This window comes from Chelonia mydas, chromosome 13 (assembly GCF_015237465.2).
Source record: "Chelonia mydas isolate rCheMyd1 chromosome 13, rCheMyd1.pri.v2, whole genome shotgun sequence".
Lineage (NCBI taxonomy): Eukaryota > Metazoa > Chordata > Testudines > Cheloniidae > Chelonia > Chelonia mydas.
This window is the reverse complement of record NC_051253.2, coordinates 30,698,683-30,722,882: the sequence shown is the minus strand read 5'-3', so window position 1 is coordinate 30,722,882 and position 24,200 is coordinate 30,698,683. Positions and strand designations below refer to the sequence as shown.

The 24,200-nt window shown below is 44.7% G+C and overlaps 1 protein-coding gene across 11 annotated transcripts in view; it reads left to right on the top strand.

The window, feature by feature from the left end:
• The first annotated feature begins 8,390 nt into the window (after positions 1-8,390).
• PHF20 (PHD finger protein 20) overlaps positions 8,391-24,200 on the top strand; it is a 176,008-nt gene continuing 160,198 nt past the window's right edge. For 8 of the 11 annotated variants that reach the window (XM_043527384.1, XM_037915955.2, XM_043527383.1 and 5 more), the window contains exon 1: positions 8,391-8,540. The gene's annotated coding sequence lies outside the window, so the exon portion shown is untranslated. Of the gene's footprint in view, positions 8,541-21,224; positions 21,362-24,200 lie in introns of all 11 variants that reach the window. The other 3 variants (XM_037915950.2, XM_043527385.1, XM_043527381.1) reach the window with 3 other exon arrangements.

The following is a 24,200-nucleotide window of genomic DNA, read 5'->3' as shown; positions in this document are numbered from 1 at the left end:
GGATCTGGGGCAAAAATTGGGGATTGGTCCTGCTTTGAGAAAGGGGTTAGACTAGATGATCTCCTGAGATCCCTTCCAACCCTGATATTCTATGATTCTATGATTGTAATAGATCTGTTGGGCCGCTTGTGTCTTCTCCATGTGTTCCCGCACTATGGGGGTGACTTGGGCTATCCTGTATCAGAGGGGTAGCTGTGTTAGTCTGGATCTGTAAAAGCGGCAAAGAGTCCTGTGGCACTTTATAGACTAACAGACGTATTGGAGCATAAGCTTTCTTGGGTGAATACCCACTTTGTCAGATGCATGTAAATGGACATAAATCAGATATTAGGAATGGCAATATACAAAAACCTGTAGGAGAACGCTTCAACCTCCCTGGATGCACAATAGCAGATTTAAAGGTAGCCATCCTGCAGCAAGAAAACATCAGGACCAGACTTCAAAGAGAAACTGCTGAGCTTCAGTTCATTTGTAAATTTGACATCATCAGCTCAGGATTAGACAAAGACTGTGACTGGCTCGCCAACTACAAAAGCAGTTTCTCCTCCCTTAGTGTTCACACCTCTACTGCTAGAAGAGGGCCTCATCCTCCCTGATTGAACTAACCTCATTATCCATAGCCTGATTCTTGCTTGCATATTTATACCTGCCTCTGGAAATTTCTACTACATGCATCCGACAAAGTGGGTATTCACCCACAAAAGCTTATACTCCAATACATCTGTTAGTCTATAAGGTGCCACAGGACTTTTTGGGCTATCCTGTCCTTCATTTGCAGCACATGCCCAATGATGCTTTTTTCCTGGTTAGGCTGTTCTTCCCAGCCTTCCTTGGTAATGTCCAGTATGCCGCGGGGGTGGCAACCGTATAATAGTTCAAAAGGGGAAAACCCAGGTGACGTTTGGGGGACCTCCCTTATAGCAAACATCAGGTAAGGTAGTAAGATATCCCAATTTTTCTCATCCTGACTCACCACTTTCCGTATCATGGTCTTCAGTGTCCTATTAAAGCGTTTGATGAGGCCATCAGTCTGTGGATGGTAGACTGACGTTCTTAGGGCCTGTATGTGGAGCATTGCACACAAGCCTTTCATCAGCTTGGACACGAAGGGGGTCCCTTGATCTGTCAAGATTTCCTTGGGTTTCCCCACCCTAGAGAAAATTTGGATTAAAATTCCTTAGCTATTGTCTTGGTCATTGTGTTTCGTAAGGGTATGGCTTCTGGGTATCGGGTGGCATAATTCAGTATATCGAGCACACTGTGATGGCCCCGGGGTGACTTCTCCAGTGGACCTATCAGGTACGTGGCTATCTTCTCGAATGGGACTTCAATAATTCGCAGAGGCACTAAAAGGGCCCTTAAGTGTGGTCAGGGGCCATGTAATTGGCATTCTGGACAGGAAGTGTAATATTGTCGGACCTCCATATAAACTCCTGGTCAAAAGAACCTCCGACGGATTCGGTTGAGGATTTCATCCACTCCTAGATGTCCTCCGAACAAATGACTGTGAGGTCCAAAACTGCCCTCTGGTGTCTTCGAGCTACCAAGAGCTGCTCTACTTCTCGCTCTTGCATTTGGACTACCCTGTATAGTCCCTTTTTATCATGAAGTATGGCCCTGGGCCTTTGGTTTTCCCCTCCACCGGGACTCCATTCACCTCAACTACCTCTTTCCTAACGTTATCATATAGCAGATCATTGGCCTGATCCTGTCCAAAATTCTCAAAGGAGGGTCCAATATACCCAAACTCAAGGAGACCTATTTCTGTTTCCTTCCTGGGGGGAGCCTCCATGGAATTGGGTCCAGCTTCTGACTTGTCAGTCATTTGCGTTGCCCCGACTGTCAGCTGGACCAGACTTCTTCCCTACAAGCGCAGCCTTTCGGTTCTGGGCCAAGATTCTGGTTCCCAACCTTTTATCTGCCCTCCTTTCTCGCCTAGTCTTCTGAGGCTTCCCACCTGTAGAGAATAGATCCTGGGCAAATTCACGGAAGACTGGGGGAGGGTTAGCTACTGGGGCCATCGTATTGATCCCAGGGTCACTACCCTCCTCTGACTCATCAATGGGGAGTAGGCCTCCAAACCCTGGGAAGTCTAGTCCTATGAGGACCATGTATGGGAGCTTCAGGATCACCTGCCATCATTCTTGTGGTATTCTCCTGGACCTCAATTTGTACAGGGATGGTCGGATAATAGTTGACAGCACTGTGTGCATAGGTTATTCCTGTGCGCTTAGCCCGAGACAGCTGGTTCTGGTCCAATAATTTCCCTGAGAAAAGCGTGACAGCACTCCCAGAGTCCACTAAGGCAATGGTCTCTATGCCATTCATCTTAACTGGCTGCATGTACCTATGGGGGGCCATCACAACTCCCATGAGGTTTATCAAGCCACATGGATCTTCAGGATCCCTCAGATTACATTGCATGGTCTCTTCCACATTAGGACACTGGCTGCTATATGTCCTACTTCCCCACATGCATAACACCTATATCCTGCTTGGGGTATTCTCCTATTCTTTGGGCTATTGGGCCTTACCCCACGACCCCCTCTCCCCAGTTCCCCAAGTCTCTTCGCGGCCTCTGGCTGCTCTTTAGCATCCTTCCTTCCCATCATAGTTCTCCTGGTGCTTTGGAAGCCAGGGCCCTTAGGGTGGGGACTGGCCTCTTGACCTGGCACATCTCTTCCCTGATAGTCAAAGAAAGTTCTTTGGCCATTAAGCGTCTCTCTACGAGGGCGACTAACTCATTATAGGAGGAGGGGTCATTTTGGCTGACCCATCCCCACAGGTCAGGTGGTAGTCCCCTCATGAACTTGTCCAACACTATGATTTCCATAATTTTCTCTGGACCGTGGGTCTCAGGGCACAGCCACTTCCACATTAGATGGATCAGGTCGAATAGCTGGGACCTCGGTGCTTTGCTGTCCCGGTGCTGCCACTCTTGGAACCTCTGGGCCCTTATAGCTATTGTCACCCTGGATCTCACCAGGACCTCCGCCTTCAGCTGGGGGTTATCTGTAGCTGCTTCCACTGCCATGTTGTAATAGGCCTTCTGGGCCTCCCCACACAAAAAGGGGGTGAGGATGCTGACCGACTGGTCTTGGGGCCAAGCCTCACGTAGGGCCGTTCTCTCGAAGGTAAGGAGGTATACCTCGACATCATCTTCTACTGTCATCTTTTGTAGGTGACTTCTGGCCTGAAGGGACCAGGTCCCATCGTGGCCATGCATCAGAGCGGTCAGGGCCTTCAGCTGGTTCATGACCTCCTGCAGAGTGGCTCAGTCCTGGGCTGCCTGGGTCATCAGCAGTTGATTCGTTTTACTGCTGTAGCTACACCAATTCCTGTTGTGCAGACATCTGGACCATGGTAGCCTCTTGTAGGGCTGTCGTGGCCTATACCAGAGCCCTTATTACATCATCCATTGGGTGTATGTGTGTGATTTACCTTCCCCTGGGACGGTTCCTTCAAAGTCAGATCCTACCTCTGACACGATGTGTGGCAAGGCACCTCCTTCGTCTCGCTGGACCAAGCACTTCCCCCTCTAGCGATGGCAGGCCTGGATTAAATTAGCCCCATCTCCCTCTGGGCAGTGTTCGTCCTATCCCCTTCTGTGCTCCTTTGGCCGTATTTCCTGGGTAGGCCTCAGGGTAGGCCTACGGGATGATCCTCTACCAAACAAAAGGGGAATAAGTCCCATAAACACAAAAACAAAGGGTGATATTGTCCCCTGCCTCCTTGCTGGGGCTGGGTGTCGCCCTGTAGTCTGCCCCCGGGTGTCTGTCCTTCCCCTAGCAGGCACTCAGGCTTGTCTGCTTCCCCTATGGAGAAGCTTACTTCCCTGCTGCCACTAGCCTGGTAGCGGCTTGTCTCTCTCTCCCTCTCCTTTTCCCTCTCCCTCCTGGTTTTAAAAGGTCTCAGGCAGCCCTTAACTGGATCCAGAGGTTCCTAATTGACCTGAGGTAACCCCTCCTCATCTTATAGGGAAGAGGACCTTTAACATTCTAGGGCTAACATATCTGCCTTCCGACATCCTCTTGCAGCTGTCTGGCTTGACTTTGTCACAGTTTGTCCAGCTCTATGGTTACAGCAAGGATGTGTGGGGTGTGACTTGCTCTGGACCCCTTATTACAGGGGCCGGGCCAATGCCCGCATTCTTCACCAAGTGTAGTGGGTTAGCAATGGTCCCTCCCCGTCCAGCTCAGTGGGAGGCCACTGTGCCTGACTATGTCTCTGGGGTGAGCCCCTTATCAGGGATTAGAGCTCCAGCTCTTAGGCAAGGCAGGGCCATGAAACAGTGTGGTTCTCAAACGTTTTTTTCCCAGACCACTTGAAAATTGCTGAGGGTCTCAACGGACCACTCAATGATCTTTCCAAATGTTGTTTGTACCGTTAGCTAACTAGTGTAAAGCACTTTGGATAAAAGCACTATATTAAAAAAAAAAACTTAATAATTAACTTTTTTTGTTCTACAAATAAAAGCACACAACTCATATTTTAATATCAGTTGTCTCACCTTTCTAATGCAATGGATGTACCCTCTCTCCCCCAGCACAGCAGCCCCCGAGCTGGGGCTGGGTAGGAGCGCTGTCTCTCCCCAGCAACTGCAGCCCTGGAGCTGGGGAAAGTCACCTCTTTCTCTGGCCGCCGCAGCCCTGCACATCCCAAATTTCCCCCACCCAGCTTCTCACCACATTGCCCCCTCCCACGAACCCCTTATTCCCCGCAAGGCCACCACCTCACCTTGTATATGTGTTTTCTCCAGGGTCCAGGCATCTAATTAATGGAGCCATGCCTGTGCAGCTTCACTGATTAGGTGGCCCTTCATTCTTTTGTGTGCAGCCACTCAGGCACGCACCATAGAGGGAACTATCCGCGGACCACCTGAATGGAGCTCGCAGACCACTGGTGGTCCACAGACCACAGTTTGAGAACCTCTGCTCTAAGGGCTTCAACCAACACCAGAGTGTTTTAGGTAAAATATAAAACAGATTTATTAACTACAGAAAGATAGATTTTAAATGATTATAAGTAGCAGGCATAGAGATCAAAGTTGGTTACATAAGAAATAAAAAATAAACTTTCAGTCTGAATTCTACAGACTAAGTAAGGTTGGAATCAAACAGTCTCTCACCCCAATGGATGTTTCAGGCAGTTTACAGTTTTTATTACACAGACTGAATTCCCTTTCAGCATGGGACTAATCTCCCCAGTTCAAAGTCTTTGTCTTCCACAAGTTGAGATGGGAGAGTAGAGAGGCCATCTGGTGATGTCACTGTCCCTTTTTTATACTTTCCTCCAGCTGCTAGAAAGATCCTTGCTATGTCACATGAGTTAGGTCGCCTCCACAGTGTATGTGCCCTCTGAGATGGGCATTGGGAGTCTCTGGGATGGACCAACAACACATATCTGGGTGGTCCTGATGTAAATCTGTTTCATTAGGTGCTCCTTTGTTGCCACTGAAAGACTGGCTGTGGGCGCCTCTCAACCTCACGACATATTTCAATAACACACACAGCAATAGTTCACAACTTCAGATACAATGGTAACATACAATTCAACAGGGTAGTAATCTTCAATAGATCATGACTTCTCAAATGATACCTCACAGGCATACTTTGTACAAAACATATCATAATCATATCAAAGTGGTGAATATGACGGTTCCAGGGTGCTATTTTGAGGTACAGAATGTCACAGTAGCCCCTCAGAAGTTCCAACTAGTGCCAGGGCTCAGTGATGCAGAATCAAGGATCCTCACCCGACTCCCTGATGGCACCCTGCACCATATCCAAGCAAGGGAGAAGCAAATCTTGAAAGTCTCTGGAAGAAGTCCTGCAATGATGCTGGACTCCACTAGATTTGTTTTGTTCTCCTTCAGTTCTGTCATTTTCTTAACCAAGGAAGTCCACCTCTTCACTATAATTGAACCCCACACCTACAAACCCAGTCAGCAATTTGACACCTTTGTCTCCCTCCTTAAACCCTCCCTGTCCCCTCTCCCACTTCTCTCACCGCTTAGGAATTTGATGACTTTTGCACAAGATCTGACATGAGCTCTCCACAGGGGTGTTGGAACAATTTGTCTAGTGGGGATACTGAGAGCCATTGAACCAAACTGTAAACCCTATGTATACTGGAAACCAGTTCAAGCTGGGGGTGCAGCAGCACCCCTAGTTCCCTCACCCATGACTCTCCATTCCCTTACCTCTTACCACACGCTCCTCCTCCTTCCCGAACACTGACACCATTTCTCATTTTTTTCTCCTCCTCTAAGCCCTCCATCTACTCCTGTGCGACCCTATCCCAAGCGTACCTCCCCAGCCCCCATTCTCACACCTTTTTCTTCAGCACCTTGGATCCTTCCCTTTGTAATAGAAGCATGCTTCAGTCTTCCTCATCATGGAATAATTCACCTCTGACCACATCTGCCTCTGCAGCTATCACACCATCTCCGTTACACCTTCAGTCTTATTGAACATGCTTCTACAATCACTACCTTGAGTTCCTCTTCTCACACGTTTTCCCTCTCAGTCCAGTTTCTGCCCCCTGAACTCCACTGAAATGGATCCCAATATCATCTCAATTGACCTCTTCTTGGCCAAACCCCAGGGTTTCTGCTCCATTCTCATTCTCTTTGACGGCTTAGTGACCAGTGACACCATCGACGACTCCCTACTTTAAAAGTTCTGTCTGTTGCCATTTGAGGCATTGCTCTCTGATTGTTCTCTTCTTTCTTCTCTGATCAGATCTTCAGTATCTTGTTTGGTAGGTTCTCCTCCTGCCTTCTTATTTTAGCACTGGACATCCCCAAGGCTCTTTCTTTAGTCCCCTGCCTTCTTTCTCCACATCCTATCTGTAGGTGCTTTCATCTACAAGCATGGGTTTTGAATGCCATCTTCATGCTGAAAACTCATAAATCTACCTTTCCACTAAAAAAACCTGTCTTCAACCATCCGATTCTGCATCTTAGCTTATCTTTCTGATGTTTCTTTGTGGATGTCCAGCTTAAACTCAACATGGCCCAAACTGAGCTTCTGATCTTCTCCCACCCAAATGTTCTCTGTCATCATGAGTAACACCACTATTCTCCTAATCACTGAAGCCTGCAATATGAGCATTATATTAAAGTTGACCCTTTCTCTTGATGCACACATCTAGGCCATGTCCAGTTCTTGTTTCTTTCTACATAACATTTCTAAAATTCTGCCTTTTCTGTCTGTTCAGCCAACCAAAGCTCTTATTCAGGCCTCATTATCTAATGTCTTGATTATTGTAATCTCTTCCTGGCTGAAGACTATTCAAAACACTGCTGATGGGATTATGTTCCTTGCTCCATGCACCGACCATATCATCCCCCCCTTAATGTGTTCCACTGGCTTTGCCTCCTCCGCTACTTCAAACTTAAGGACCTTGTCTTTACCTTTAAGGCCTTTCACCATTTAGTGTGGCCCTATCTCACAGATCAACTAACTTATTGAGCCGTTGCCCCTTTGCTCTGCTAATTAGAGCCTTGGCAATATTTCTTCCTCATTTTCCCCTCAAGTACCTTTGTCTCTAATGCCGCAACCCTAATACATGGGGGAAACTCCGTCAACCTCTATAAAATGAACACCTTTAAATCCTCCTCAAACCTACCTGTGCTGTGATTCCTACACATCATCACCATCTGGCATTAGCTAGACAAGTGGCAAGCTGTGACTTCTGCTTTTCTGCTAAACCTTGTTTGTTGTAGCTGTCTTTGTCCAACCTACCCTCACTTTGTCTTTTTTTGTCCATTTGCTGTGCCCAAACACCTAGATTGTGAAATAATAAGCGTATGAGTTGGAATTTATCTACAACAGGAAAAGCCCAAAGGACGGTGGATGGAAGCAGTCTTTTGGGTCAGTGCCTTTATGGTGCAGGTGGGGACTCTGGGGCCTGTGTCTCATGCAGTTAGAAGTCCCAGTGGCTGTGGGGCTTGTGTCTTCAGGGAACGTGGGGTACTGATGTGTTGGGCCCATGTGTTTGGGGTACAAGGTAGCTCTTGGGCCAATCTCTTTGGGGTGACAAGCAAGGGAAACAGGACTGTCAGGCTTGTGGCACCAGCAGGTGGGAGTGTTTTGGGCTGCTGATGCTGGTACTGGCTGGGACCATGCCAGCTGCCTCTCTGACTGCACCAGTACCTCTGGGAGCAGCAGGAACCCCACAGAAGGGCAGGACCGTGCCTGACACGTGCCCGAAAGGGAGGGAAAGGAAGACCTGTGTGAGAGTTCCGCCCCGCCCCTTCCGGCCCGCAACGCAGGCCCCGCCCCTTCACCTGCTCCTCCCCAAGTCCCCGCCCCTTCCTCGGGACCACTCTCTCTACCCCGCCCCATCCCCTCTGCCTACTGGCTCCTCCCCCTCCCCTGAGATCCCGCGCCAGCCCCCTCCTCCCTCGCGGCGGCGCGTCAGCCGCGGCGGCCATTTTGTGGCGCTGCTCGGTCGGTGGCGCTGGGCTCGCGCGGGGAGCGGGGCCCGGGCGGCGATTAGCTCCTTTCTAACCCTTTTTCCGTACAGATTCCTCGGTAAGAAACCGGCAGCGTCGGGGCCAGCTCCGCCCCTCAGCCGCCCCCTCCCCGCGCGGCGGGGCCCTGTCTCGGGGGGAGGCCGGGTCCGGCCCGGAACGTGTCCTCCCAGCCGCACAAAGGGGGGAGGGGCAGGGACTGGGCGGGGGAGGCCCCGAGGTCTGGGTGGCTCCTGCCCCTGCCCGGGGCGCGGGCCCCAGCGTGCCCGTGTCTCCGCCCGCGCTCGCAGGGCTCCGTTGTCGCCCGGGGCCCTAGGGGCAGAGCCTGGCCCCTGCGCCGCTGAGCTGCGCGGCTCGGAGCGGCCCATGCGGGTTGCGCGGCCCCTGCGCGGCGTAGGTGAGTATTGGCGGCTCCTGCAGCGCAGGCGCCGGCGGGGCCCGGGCGGGTCTCCGGGGCGCCCCCGGCTGCGCCTGCGGAGACGCCCAGTGCCGCTGGTGGGGCAGCCGCAATCCGCCAGACCTTGTGGCCGCCGCGGGCCCAGGCGGCGCGCTCGGGCGGGCGTGGAGTGCCCTGGCCGCGGAGCCGTGTTTTCCTCTCGCAGACAGCCAGGCGGCTTCCGCCCGTCTGTGCGCTGGGCTGTTGAGCGTGAGCCCCGTCCCGGCGCGGGGCTTTGGCTCCAGGGGCCTCGGAGCGGAGGATGGGAAACAGGAGTGAGCTGGATACTGACTCGCCTTTAGCGTGCCCGCGTCTCGGGGCGCTCGTGGGTGATGGCTCCCTCAGTGCGTGCAAGGAGTGCTCTGCCGTGACCGTGACAACAAATTGACGTGAAGCTTGTATGTCTTTGGGAAGGGGCAGAAATAAAAGCAATGGCACTATTAGGTTGTGATGGTGATGTTTGTACCCTCATAGGCCAGCTGGATACAAGGTGTAAGCACAACATTTCTTATTTGTTAGGTTCAAGAGTAGCAGCCGTGTTAGTCTGTATTTGCAAAAAGAAAAGGAGGACTTGTGGCACCTTAGAGACTAACCAATTTATTTGAGTATAAGCTTTCGTGAGCTAAAGCTCACTTCAAATAAATTGGTTAGTCTCTAAGGTGCCACAAGTACTCCTTTTCTTTTTACTTCTTACTTGGTGAGCTGACTACGCATTTGTGGCAGACTACGCATTTGTGGCAATCGAATTCTCCTTTTCTGTGGTTCACATTGTTTCACCGGTTGGTGTGTGTCAGAGGATCCTGGCATGCCTTAGCTCTAATTCATTCTGTTTTGAGTAGACCCACTTCTCAATAATAGCAAATACACCGAACAGCGTCTTTTAGACTGGTTTCCCGAGATTGTTAGTGGATATGGAACGGTTGTGGGTATATTTCAGTGAGGGTGCCTGTAGGCTGTCTCTCTCTACTGTACTTTTCTTAGCATTGTTAGCTTTACATGAAACCTTTTGCTCTGTTCCACTTTGAGGTGAGACATCAAAGTGAGTGTGTGGTCTTGGTGAAACAGCTGTTCTGGAAAGGTTTATAAAATGCTTATCTGTTCTTAAGGAGAAAGCGGCAAAAAAAGACTAATAGGAAACTTATTGTTTATCACAAAAATCAGGAATATGACTTTTTGAAAGATTTTTATAAAAATAAAAAAATAAAAATAAAGAAAATAGGCTTCAACATGAGTCCACAGAAAAATGCATTTAGTTATGTTTAAAGGCAGGAAAGCTCAGACATTTTTGTTGCACAGTATTATTTACTGTTCCTGGAATTGAGTATTGCTCCACCTCCTACTTCAGACAAATAAGTAAAGTGCTCTGTACAGAGTTCTCAGTGCTACAGAACCTGGGTTCAAATAATTGCTTATATCCCCATCAAAAAGAAGTTGGATTACAAACTTACTGGGACATCTGGCAGAACTGAATCTGTTCAAGGAAGACTAGAAGCACAGGTTGTTAGGTCAGAATTGAAGTTTATTGGTAATGCTGTATGGGAAAGCAATATGTTTTTTTTCTTCATTTCACTATAGGCAGTTAATTCCCTCACTTTTGAGAACCAGCTTGACCATGGAAAAATAGCTCTATGCCCCCAAATTAGTAGGTGCAGCATTAAATGTTATGCAGACCCTAAAATTTGTGTATAGAAATCACAACACTGATCCAAAGTAAAGGGATACATGAGACTGGGTAGATTCAAACAGGATCTTTGAAAAATCCGTGTTCTAGATGGTTTGGGATGATATGTGAAGTTTTTCAGTCTCTGTCATGCCAGAGGTATTACCTCAAATATTTTTATTAGTCTGTTAGTTTCTAGATAATTGTACAGAAGTTCACAACTAGAAAGTTTTTGAGAAATGCTTTGGGTGACATGGGATTCTTTTGTGCACAAGCAACAGTTCACTAAAAGATCTGTTCTAAATCTGTACTTAAATAGCTGTGTTTTGGTGCAAAAGTGGTAAAGTTGTTGCATCTTTGTGTGTGTGTTGTACATAGCTGTTTGAAACTGGCTAGTTTGGAAGCACAGAGCAAAGTCCTCCTGATTTGGGGTTGTCTGGTGTTAAAAGAACCTTCATTTAAAAAAAAAAACCAAGTGTTTCTGTTCTGGAGATGGGTGTATTGGTCAATTTAATCCAAAATCTAATTTTTGGGAGTTCAGTTTACATTCCCTCTACCCTACCGTCTTTTAAATTCTGTTGTTCATCATGCCCTGTTTCCTGAAGGGCCTTTTGACTGTCTTTATCTTAATCTTAGTCTGATAGTGTATTATTCTGGATTATAAGCAATTGGTTTTCTTTATAAACCAGTTTGTGGATGAATGTAGACAGTATTTGTTCATAATAGGCACAGCCTGTGTTGAAACATCATAAGAAATTAACAAACTCTTGTCGCATGTTCACTTTTTTCTTAACAAACCTTCTCCGAGAGAGACCATTTCTCACACTATACAGTACTTCGGGCTAGCAAATAAATAGTTGCTGATGAATAGTTACTTGGAGATCTTTAAGCCTAGATATTGACAAAAGTTCTGTCAAATCTTCCAGTTTTCTTGGTCACTTGTGATTCCTCCAGAATAGAACTTCAATAATCTTGAGTTTAAAGCAATATGACATGGACCTGAATTTTATATTGGATTGTAATTAGATTTGTAGGGCTGTAGCCTTCATTCTAGGAAATACGGGTTCACAAGAGATTGTTCCAGTTTTGTGTAGAAGCAAGTGTGTTGCAAAGTGATGAGTCTCTAGTGTGTGGATTTATTTTTAACTTCAACTGTTCTTCGTGGCCCTTCTAAGGATGTTGATATATGTAATTTTTGAAGGGATTGCTCAGCAAAAAATACTGTTTGCACTCAAGGTCATCACAAGAACTGTATACTATAAGCGAAAGGGTAAAATTTTACAAGTAGAATTTGAGGAATTGAAACTTCCATTGAGAAAGTAATACCCGGCAAAGTAAAAGCAAATTGGATATGTTAAAGTCTGTGTAACATTAATTCTGCCCGTTAATCTGTATTCTTAGGGCATAATTATGACTTGAAGACTTAGTTGTTGATTGCTCTTGAAGGGATCAAATTTTGCACACTTATGGATACTGTATGCTTCAGTGTAGCATATGGTCTCAGAATTGAGCTTTAATACATAGTTCATTGTAGACTGCTGCTGTTTGTATGGCATCTATTTATTTTTACCTCCTTTATTCCTTGTAATCTAAAAGTTTGTTTTGCTTGATTGCCTATAGGATTGTCTTGACTTCCGCTGCTTACTTGCAAAAACAGATGTTTTTCTTTAAGAGATTTTGATTTGAAGATTTCATTGTATCTGTCTACACATCAGTAGTTGTGTTGCACACCTGTAAAAACATTTGAATGGTGTTGATAACTGCTCCACAAATACAGGTTGCTTCAGGATTTTCCTTTTAATGGGAAACATGCAGTTTTCTAGTTCTGTTCTGACCCAAGACATTTTTAGGAACAATAAGTATGACTAATAAGACTAACACATGTCTTATAATACAAATATGTAGGAACAAAATCAGAAGGACTAAGGCACAAAATGAGTTACCTTTTATGTCCCTTGCTAAGTGTAATAAGAAGAGGTTCCTTAAATACATTTGGAGCAAGAGGAAGACAAAGTAGATAAAGGAAGGAATGAGAGCTAATAATGGATGACATCAAGGAAGTTCTGAGGTGTTTAATGCCTATTTTGCTTAAGTTTTCACTAAAATGGTTAATAGTGACCAGATACTCAACATAATTAATAACAAGGGGGAAGGAACACAAGGCAAAATAGGGAAATAACAGGTTAAAGAATATTTAGAAGTTAGATATATTCAAGTCAGCAGGGCCTGATGAAAGTCATCCTAGAGTACTCAAGGAACTAGCTAAAGGAATCTTGGAGCTGTTAGTAATTTTCTTTGCGAACTCCTGAAGGACAGGTGAGGTCCCAGAAGACTAAAGAAGGGCAGATATAGTACCAATCTTTAAAAGGAACAAAGAAGACCTGTGGAATTATAGACAAGTCAGCCTAACTTTGATACCTGGAAAGATACTGGAACAAATTATTAAACAGTCAGTTTGTAAGCACCTGCAGGTTTGTAAGGAATAGCCAGCATGGATTTGTCAAGAAAAAAATCAAGGCAAACCAAACTAGTTTCCATCTTTGATGGGTTACTGGCCTAGTGGATAAAGGAGAAAGCTGTAGATATGAGATCATTTTAGTAAAGTATTTAACAGTCCTGCATGATATTCTCATAAGCAAACTAGGGAAATGTGGTCTAGACGAAATTACTATAAGGTGGAGGCATAACTGATTGAAAGACTGTATTCAAAGAATACTTATCAATGATTTGCTGTCAAACTGGGAGGGCTTATCTAGTGGGGTCCTGCAGTGGTCAGTACTAGGTCTGGTACTATTCAGTATTTACATTAATGACTTGGATAATGGATTAGAGAATATGCTTTAAAAGCTTGTAGGTGACACCAAAGTGGGAAGGGTTGCAAGCACTTTGGAGGGCAGGATCAGAATTCAAAATGTCCTTGACAAATTTGAGAATGTGTAAAATCAACAAGATGAAATTCAATAAAGACAAGTGCAGAGTACTTCACTTAAGAAAATGCAAATGCACAGCTACAAAATGGGGAATAACTTGCTAAGTGGTAGCACTGTAGAAAAGGATCTAGGAGTTATAGTGGATCACAAATTGAATATGAGTCAACGATGTGATGCAGTTGTGAAAAAGGTTAATATAATTCTGAAGTATATTAACAGGAGTGTCATACGTTAGACACAGGAGGTAATTGTCCCACTCTACTCGGTGCTGGTGAAGCCTTAGCTGTAGTACTGTGTCCAGTTGTGGGTGTCACACTTTAGGAAAGATATGGACAAATTGGAGGGAGTTTTGAGGAGAGCAAAAAAATTATAAAAGGTTTAGAAAACCTGACCTATGAGGAAAGGTGAAAAAACTGGCCATGTTTAGTCTTGAAAAAAGACTGAGGGGGGACCTGATAAATCTTCAGATATGTTACAGGCTGTTACAAAGAGGATGGGGATCAGTTGTTCTCCATGTCTGCTGAAGGTAGGACAAGCAGTAATAGGCTTAATCTGCAATAAGAGAAACTTAGTTTTTCCTAATATCTAACCTTTCTAAAAATAAGGATAGTTAAGCTCTGGAATAGGCTTCCAAGGGAGGTTATGGAGTCCCCATCATTGGAAGTTTTTAAAAACAGATTGGATAAATACCTGTCAGGGATGATCTAGGTTTATTTGGTCCTGCCACAATGTGGGGGGCTGGACTTGATGGCTTTTCAAGGTCCCTTCCAGCCCTCATTTCTATGATTTGTATCAGATATTTATAATCAATAAAAATTGCATCTGTGTGCAGGTTGTCTTGGTAAATCTGATTCCTATTGGTGATGGTGGTTTCTGTGCCAATGTTGTCCTAGTGTGTAGTAATTTAGGATACTAAGTGTAAGTAACAGTGGGAGCTAATAGTCCTGCACGTCCTTAACGGCTACAGCTCTGAGTGTAATACGGCTGCTCCTGTGTGCATCCCTGTGTTCACAGGTTTGAAACATTTTGCTGGTGTTGTCTGATGAGTCTGTACATGCACCGTATATGCCTTTGCATCCTTCCCCACCTGAGGGCATATAGGGGAGTGCAGCCTCCCTACTACTGCTCTATTTCTTTACCACTCATGGCAGTGAATTGGAATTCAGCAGCGTCTTTCCCTTCTCCTTGTAGCAAATTTACCTCACAGATTTCCCGCCCCCTTTTTTAAAACACAAAACAAAACACTATCTTACTTTGTATTCCTTTAGCTAGTTTTTCTGTATATTTAAAAGAAAAAATATCTACCCTGTAGGTAATTTTTCCTCTGTTGGTCATTGATTGGTTGGTGAGCACCACAACTTGTTTTCTCACTTTGTGGCTGGTGTTAAAACCTTGGGCTGCAAACCCTGTTGTTCCTGCAATTGCAACACTCAGTTCTTGTTCTGCAAGAGAAGGGAATGTGCCTAATTGATATTCACTCTGGTGGTCCTTCTGTAATAGGATCCTCTGGGCCAGGGACAGACTTATCAATGGTCAGCAAAGATGGCATCAGATTCCGTGCATCAGACCACTTCCCCTAAGGGGTCTTACTTGCTTCTTTAGTGCTCCCGCAAGCCAGAACTCTACATATTTGGTCCTGTGTCACTGGGATGGGTGTGGTGGGGTTAGTTCCATTTGTGATCTGCCCATGGTCCCTGAAGCCAAGCACATGAGTATCTGTGGACTCGGAACTGGCTCTCAGTGCCACATTGACCTTGGCACTGAGCTCTTTAGGCAGAACAGAATATTGCTCAGAAGGTGACTCAGTGCCAGTCATCTTCCTCTCTTCCAGGGAAGAAGAAAAAGGAGTTATGACTGTCCTTGGGCAGCGCATCTCTGGACTGGACATAGAATTGGCTTATGCCATGGAGGCATGGGCTTCCCAGGCACCATTTGCCTCAGTGCCATCATCTCTTGCATTGGAGACATCACCAGGCTTTTACCTGTGTCATCTGTCTAGGTGCTGATACCCCTTATACCAGTACTGACCACATTGTTGCCTTTGGTGCTGAGAAGCTCTGCTCATGCCACCCGAATGTTTCCTAATCTGGGGAGATCTGCATCACATTTGACTTCATTTATTCCTCCTCTGTGGCATTCTTGGAACCCCTGTGCGTACAACCCCACTCAAGGGGTTGCGGTCATTCTTGCTGCCATCCAGAATTGACATTTGAAGCCCACTGTACAGTTCCCCCTTTTAGATAATCTGATGGTCCTCTCGACTCTTCCCAGGTCCTACAACCACACCAGGGGCATCCCCAGAGGGTGGCACCGTGGCAATACCAGGCAATTTGTGCTCCACCTACCTTTCCTGAAAGGGTGCCTCGCTATTAGGTCTCCTCAGAGATTACTTAGAGCTTCCTCCTGCGTCAGATCTACTAGTGGACTGGCCAGAGTTTTCATTAGGAAGAGTGGAAGGACCTTAACCCAGATTCAGGGCCATCTTGCTTATCATTGTTTCCTTATGAAACATTACTCCTAACTGGTGTCCTTGAAGTGATTACAGGGCATTCCAAGACTACACAGAATTACTGAACACCAGTTATTGAGCAGTTGGTGGAAGAAAGAAGATACAAACTACTTGAAATATTGCAGTTAAAGTAGCTAGGCAGGGTAGCTATGCTGATTGATGAGGATGTCCTTGGGCGCTTGCTAGGCTTCATCTGCACCCTTTCCAACATTCGCTGAAGTCAGTATTCCAGTCCTCAGTCCCATATGGACAAGGATCTCTTTGTTCTTTCCACCATCCTTTCCTCTATAAGGTGATGGATAAACCTGGAGACAGTCTGCAAAGGGGTGCCCTTTCACTTTCCTTTTTTTTCAGCGATACAGGTAACAGATGTTAGCACATAAGGATGGGGATTACACTTTGATCATTTTGCACACACAAGGTTCGGGGTCTCAAGAGTCAGCTCTTCACATAAATATATTAAAGCACAGGGCAGTCTTGCCTACAAATTTTTCTTTCCTTTACTGAAGTGTCAGTCTTCAGATACAATACATAGATCTTGATCTTCCCTCCCCTCTGTGTCAGAAACCAATCAAATTTTGAAGCTGATGGCGTTATTTGATGCTAAACATGACAGCTCTTCACAGATGTAGGAGTGAGCAATAGCCTAGCACAGTGCTTCTCAAGCTATCTGATGTGGGGGACCGGCAATCTTCTTTTTTCCAATGTGCGCGCAGACCAGCAGCCGATGGCTCGCGGACCAGTGCACCACTTTGAGTAGCACTGGCCTAGCAGATTACTGCATCAGGCAGTACAGAGCTCATCATGTGTGGTCCCTGGAGGATTCTCTGAATTCCTTTTCTGTAGGTGAGGTTCTCTTTAGGTAGTCTTATTCTGATTGGTGGCAAAATTCTGCCTCAGAGGAAGGGGGAAGAAACCTAGGTTCTCTCCCAAATGCCTTTCTTGGTCAGGTCTTGTGTGACTTCCCCACTGGCTCCTCTCATCCTCGGTTATCAGAAAGATGAGACAAATTGCAGCCACAGTGACTTTCACGGCTGCTTCTTCGGTGAGACAGTTCTGGGTCACTACATCTAGCTTGCTGTATGACCTGTCCCACTCATGTTCAGGTCTCAAAATCAGAGGAGGCTCCATCACCCCAGGTCCCTGTATCTGACCAATAGAAGTTGACTGGCTGAGCATAATACTGAGAAAATCTGCTCTGCAGAAGTACAGAACATTCTCCTACAAGTAGGAAACCACTTACTAGATCTCTCTCTAGGATGATGTGGAAAGATCTTCTATCTTGGCCAATTGACAAGGGCTTGATTCACTCAATTCTGGACTCTCAAATTTTCAGAAGTGACTGAGTGACTTAAGCTCCTGAATATCTGTCACTTTTGAACATGGAACTTGGTGTAAAATTTTCAGAAGTGCCTATCTCCTACCCCTCAAACAAACGCACCTTTATTGGCAGGTCAGTGAGTCTGTTTAGCTGCCATATCTGTCTGTCATCAATTTGTAGAAGCCCAAACAGCGACACTTCAGATGTAATCTTTAATTGGTGATCGCTTTAGCAGATGAGATCTATGAGGCAGTGGGAGTGAAGTATGTGGGGACGGGGACTGAAATAGGGAGTTGCTGTAGGAAGGGAAAAGTAGAATTGCTTTAGGAAGAATTAACAGCTGTTGTACAAGTTCTCTGTACATGAACTGTAACACTAGAAGATTTAAACACCTATTTAGAATCCAGAGTATGTTAGAACAAATTAGATTAAAGGGGTATCAAACTCATTGTGGGGAAAGAGCCAAATTCCATTTTAAAAGTATGGATCAGGGTATAAGTTTAAGACCCTACACTCCTGTTTAGTGCACAGCAGAATTTTAACTAGCAACAATGGGAGGGTTGCACAAAGATCAAGCAAGGGTGGAAGATAGGTATTCTGTAGTAATTAAGCTTTTAGTTAACTCTTCACAAAGCTCTTCTGAGGTGGTTGGCGCACCAACTGAGAGGCTGTGTGCACAAAATAACTTCTGTTTAGTAAAGGATAAAGTAATTAGTGTAAGATTTCTGATATTTAAAGGCATACAAATAAAAAATGTCTATACATAAGAATGGCCATAGTGGGTCAGACCAAAGGTCCATCCAGCCCAATAGCCTGTCTGCTGATAGTGTCCAATGCCAGGTGCCCCAGAGTGAACCTAACAGGTAATGATCAAGTGATCTCTCTCCTGCCATCCATCTCCACCCTCTTGACAAACAGAGGCTAGGGACACCCTTCCTTACGCATCCTGGCTAATAGCCATTAATGGACTTCACTTCCATGAATTTATCTAGTTCTCTTTTAAACCCTGTTATAGTCATAGCCTTCACAACCTCCTCAGGCAAGAAGTTCCATGAGTTGACTGTGCATGGTATGCCTTTTAACAAGGATCGCACTAAACAGTTACTAAGCCTCAATATTTACAGTGCTTTCACATTTAAAGGTTGGGAGTTTCTGAAGGTGTTAACTGTATTATTTGGGGACTAAAAGTTACTCCTTTAGGTAACTGTTTTTCAGAACTTTAAAATACCTTTGTTGTAGCACTGACATGACTCCCCCCCCCCCCCCTTCCTGTAGTCATAGGTTAAACATTTGGAATGTTTTCAACTATATAAGCAGGTCTTTTCTAGGTGAGTAGTATAATCATATAAGTTCAGCTCTTTTATAACAATTCAGTAGTACTGCTCTTCTTAAATTTCAGAATTATTATAAATACCTAGTTTGACTCTTTTTATAGTCTTCCCATAAAAGATCTATCAGTTAATATTTCTCCCAAATCAAACAAATAATGTTGGTATGCTTAAAACAAAGTATACATATGTTTCAGATGCAGATTTGCTTTTGTAGACATCATGGCAGTTTGAATAATACAGAAGTAGCAGTTAACTTATTCATAGTATGTTCTAATGCTTCTATTTAGAAAAAAAAATTCACCTAGCTCATATTATTCTGGTAAAATTGAACAAGCAAGCTTGACTTTAAGGATTTTTGCTTTGCATTTTTAATTCACATTCACATTGTGGGACTTCTAGAAAGTACTGACATAAAATTAGAGCAAGTATCTTTTAATTTAATCAAGCATTTTAATATATCTCTGACTGAAGAGATTTTAAAACAAAATTCCATAAATGGTGATGAGTACACCTTCCTTTTAAATCACTCTTCGCAATTCAAGGAGAGGAGGATTTCTTTTATTTTTGAATTCCTGTTGTTTGGTAGATTATACCTCCTGTTCCTTAGTCTTCACTTCCAGATTGGTCCCAGTCCCTGCATTCATAGTTCGCAAGTGTCCTTCCCTCCCCCATCAGGGTAAGAGGCAGGGAGGGGAAGGAAGAGGCTGACTTCCCCACAAATATCCTGTAGTTTAGGGAAGGTGCACTGACCTGGGAGCCAGGGGACCATGAATTCTAGCCTCACCTGATTTCTGTTCATATTTCTGGAAACTGGAGTCCTTTATTGAGCAGGTGCTCATACCTTGTTCTAGAAGGACTGGCCAGATACACAATCGTTTTTCCTCATTACACAAGTAGGTTAACTGAGAGAGTTCACATTGTCTGTGTTAAGCAGGATAGTAAGCGGATTTCAAATACAATAGATCCAAATCTTACTAACTGAGACTCACTGCCTCTCAGAATGAATGTGCCGAATCTATGGATTTAGCTATCCTGTCTATAACCACTAGATAACCTCTTCCTTCCAGATCCTGGAATAGATGCCCAGGATTAATGATATCAACATCCTACTGCTGTTTAGCGAATAATTGTGCAACTCCCAGGCAAAGTATGTGGCATCCTGTTCTAGTGGCTAGTTCACATAGCGGATAACAGTAGACTAATGGTTTTTTAAAGCCGGTAGTGACTATTGTGATCATCTAGTCTGACTTCTTGCGTTGGACAGGTGAGAAAATTTCACCAAGTTATTACGGCGTCAAGCCAATACTTGTGTTTGGACAGAGTTCGTCTTTTCGAGATGAACTGATGGGGAGTCCATTGTATGCTTGGTAGTTTATTCGGATAGTTAATTATCCTTATTACTGATTTTGAGTTTTTCTTGTTACTGCTTTAGCTCAAGTGGTAGAGGTCTTGATTGTGGATCTGAAGATACAGGGTTCAAACCTCACTGATAACCGTATTCATTTTCTTCAAAAACAAAAACCCACTGGTTTAATAAATTGCATGGTGACAAAACATCCTTCAGTTTATGGCACAACGTGCATTAAGAGGTGTGCTTCATGCAGGCAGGGACAAGGTATACAGTTGGCAAAATCTCGCTGCTGGAGCACAGGCACACATCCAGCTGTTGCAGATACCCCTGGATGTAGTGACAGGTTTCAGAGTAACAGCCATGTTAGTCTGTATTCCGTTAGTCTCTAAGGTGCCACAAGTACTCCTTTTCTTCCTGGGTGTAGTGCGTTTCAAGAAGATCGCAAGAAGCTGTGGAGTATTTTGGGACGCGAGTGACATTGGAGACTTCCCTTACTGTGATTACCTACCACAGTTCCTTCCATGGTGCCTTTCTTGAAGATTATTTCCATCTCTAAGCCTGATGTGACCAAAGTACATAAGTGTGTGCCTATTCATTTCTGACAAGAGTCAGCTTCTCTCCAGTAATACTTCAACACAATTGTTTGTCTTTTCCGTCCAGAAGATAAGATACTCAAATCTTTGCTAGCACCACATCTCAGATGTCAGTTTTTCTCTTGTCAGCAGCATTAGTTTCCCAGGATTCACATCCATAAGTTGCTAGGGGAAAAATTAAGATTTTCACCAGTCAAACGTGGCATCTCAAAACATATGAACACTTTTGCAAGGGAGGCAATGGCTGAGTGAGCCGTCCCTCGTCATCTTCTGATGCAACCTTAACTGTCACTAAATAAAGGTTTGGTTTTGTTAATAAACTGCTCTAGAGTTGCAAAGTGCATTTGGAGGCATAATATTAGATATACTTTAACGTAACATTTTCACAAACACCAGTATGATTTAGGAGCTTAAGTTCAATTGGCTTTCAACAAGTGTCTAAATCACTCTTGACGATGGAACTAGGGAGCCTGTGTTACTTAGATGCATGTGATGATTTTACACTTAATTGTCACGAGATCGTTAGGATTGTAAATATTAGGTGGTGTCTGTCAGTAAATACATTGTGTCATAAATCGTTGTCTGATATAGACATTGCCTTTTCTCATCTGCAGGTGTGTATTTCAGCACAGCGTGGCTGTGGTATCCATTTGCACAGTCTTCTGATTGTGGTGGGGGACTATGGACATTCACCACTTCTCTGGATTGACCATTCCTGATGGGGACTTGCATATTGTAGGGGGTGAATTGGGTGAGGCTTTCTTCATTTTTTGCCACTGAAGAAGGTGCAAGATGTGTTTATGATGGGTGCAGGGGGTACCATTAAAGAGTCAAAAGTAACTCTTGCTGAGCAGTATGGAAAATGCAAAACATGATAGAACTGCCAGTTCAGATATGCCTCCAGCAGGTCTGACCACCACCTAGTTCTGTGTTCAGTGCTAGGGTAAACTTACCTACTGTAGTATCAAATTCTAACAGTCCTTGGTGTAGCAACTACAGTTACTTTTGTGCGTGAAGGCAACCAAAACATAACCTACGTTCTCTATGGCCAGTATGGGAAATGCATTCCAAATCCTGGTGCTGCCTTTGCTAGCCCAGAATTTAACTCAACTATACTTAGTACAGTATCAGTGAACACAGTACCACCTTCACCAGTGCTTGGTATGCCATCGTAGCCACTAATGCCTTCTATTCCCCATAACCTGTCCCATGGCCTGTACTTGCCCTGCTTCCTGTTCCTCCATTTCCCCTGGTGCCTTCTGTACCATCAGTAATACCAGGAATGTCTCCTGTGAAACCTCCAGCCATAGCACCTTTTACGTACTTGAATAAATGGGTCTGGAATATCAGTGAATATGAACAACCGTTTGAATCCAGTGATTGTGTCTCAGTAATCCTATAAATCCTCAGATGAATTCTCAAAAGTAGTGTAAAAAGAAAAGGAGTACTTGTGGCACCTTAGAGACTAACCAGTTTATTTGAGCATAAGCTTTCGTGAGCTACAGCTCACTTCATTGGATGCAAGTAGCGTGAAACCCTTTCCTATTACCCCCTTTTTTTATGTCAGTGTTCATAGAATGCTCCTTTTCTGCAGTGAAATCTGATATGAAAAGATTCTTTTCATGGGCTCTGAGATGATGAGGTACATATGCAGATGCGGTACATAGACTGAAATAATGGAAATGGATCAGATGAAGGGCTTCTTAACACAAATCTTTCGTTTGTGGCAAACTGGGGTCTGACTACTCCGCACTAGCCTGCCCGCAGACTAACTGTACATGTGAACCCTACTCATGCACATTAGCAGCTAGTTCTAAGTACTTATTTGCAGACCAAATTGGAATTAGTAGTTATCCTCTTTCAGGTATTGGTCTTCGAGGGTTAGGAAGTGGTCATGGTAATCGGAGTGGTATATGAAGTGTTGGAGGTGGATCTCAGAACTCTGGGAATGGCCTAGCTAAGTGACCTCCTTGCTTTGATAGTGGTCTTGAGCATATAAGTGGGCCCCTGGGCTTTTGTGAAGCCAGGGTCAGCTGTCATTAAAGTGCAAAGTATGCCATTTACTGTGTCAGCAGATGAAATTCTTGATTTCTTTTATGATTGCAAAGTGACCCCAAGCTTGGTCTTATTAAAATACCATGAAAAAAGCATGCCTGTGGGAATAGCAGTAGTTGCATTTGAGGCTTATAGTGAAGTAATGACAGCTGTTGTAAGTAAGCCTATAGGCTTAAAAGTAAATCTTATTTTAGAGACGCTGTCCACGTAAAGTGTCATGTTGCTATTCATAGTGATGTGAGTAATGCATTCAGATTGGTTTTTATTGTATTTCCAGATTAGAATCTGTGAATTTTTTAAATCATAAATGTTTGTTTTGATAACTGAGGCCACTGGTTGGGCTTAGGACAGAGCGATGCTTTTAGTGATAACCAAGAAGTAACCTGGATTGGGCCTCACAAGTGAAGCAGGTCAAACCTTGGTTTTGCACACTCACTGGCTGGATCTTTGTGCTGCCTTGGGGCCTTTGTGTGAGGAGATAGTACCATGATTGCTCCCAGACCCAGTATGCACAAGGGAGCTGGAGCCATATCGGAGTACCTCTTCCACCATCCCACCAGGTGTGTCCATGTTTGTCCTCCACATATGTTCCGCAGGGCCATGCACCAAAATATGGATTCCCACAGTGGGCAGATTGGGGATGCTGCTCACCACCAAGAGCAGTCCAGAGATCTACTCAGTCTTCTGTTTGCTTAGTGCAGCTGAGGACAGTGACCAGCTTGGGGAATACTCTGTAGGCATTGACAGTGACCAGCAAGAGGCATGGGGCTTCCTCCACGATGAGGATGGGGGCAGTGAGTGGTTGGTGGCATGTTGCAAACGGGGCTTCTGCCTATATCATTGTACTGCATGTTGGGGGGCTGGGTGGCAGTGGCTCTCTTTTGTATTAGTATAAAACTTTTTTCTTGAAATGCCCAAACCTGTTAAAGGGCAAAGAGTCCTGTGGCACCTTGTAGACTAACAGACGTATTGGAGCATAAGCTTTTGTGGGTGAATACACACTTCGTCAGATGCACCAAACCTGGTTGTGCGCCTGATGACTCCCTCATCTGAGGGACTCCAGGGAACACCACTCTTGTTAATTGCAGCCCTGTAAATTGCTGTAAATGTGTGTAGTTGTAATACGCATACATGGTTATTCAGATGTGCGGCTGCTCTGACATACAGTAATTCCGAGCAACTGAAATGTAAACATGAAGTTAGGAATTTATAATAACAGCATTTGAGGTTATTAAACCTTATGGACTCTGCGTGCTAAATGTGTGCAGGTCTAAAATTCTAATGCAGGGCATTAATTAAAGAGCTTTGGCTGCCTATAAGCACACTCACCTGGGTTTTAAAATAGAGCAGTGTTTAGCTATACCAGATATTCTCATTGTAGATGTCTTTTACTGTTAACCCTCACAGCATAGTGTAGCCTTTTGTGCATGGAGGAAAATGTCTGGCAATTGTTTGCTTAGTATTGCTTGGCATAATAACAAATCCAGCAGTATTGGGGTAGTCTCCAAAAGGAAGTGATGAAACAACCATAGATA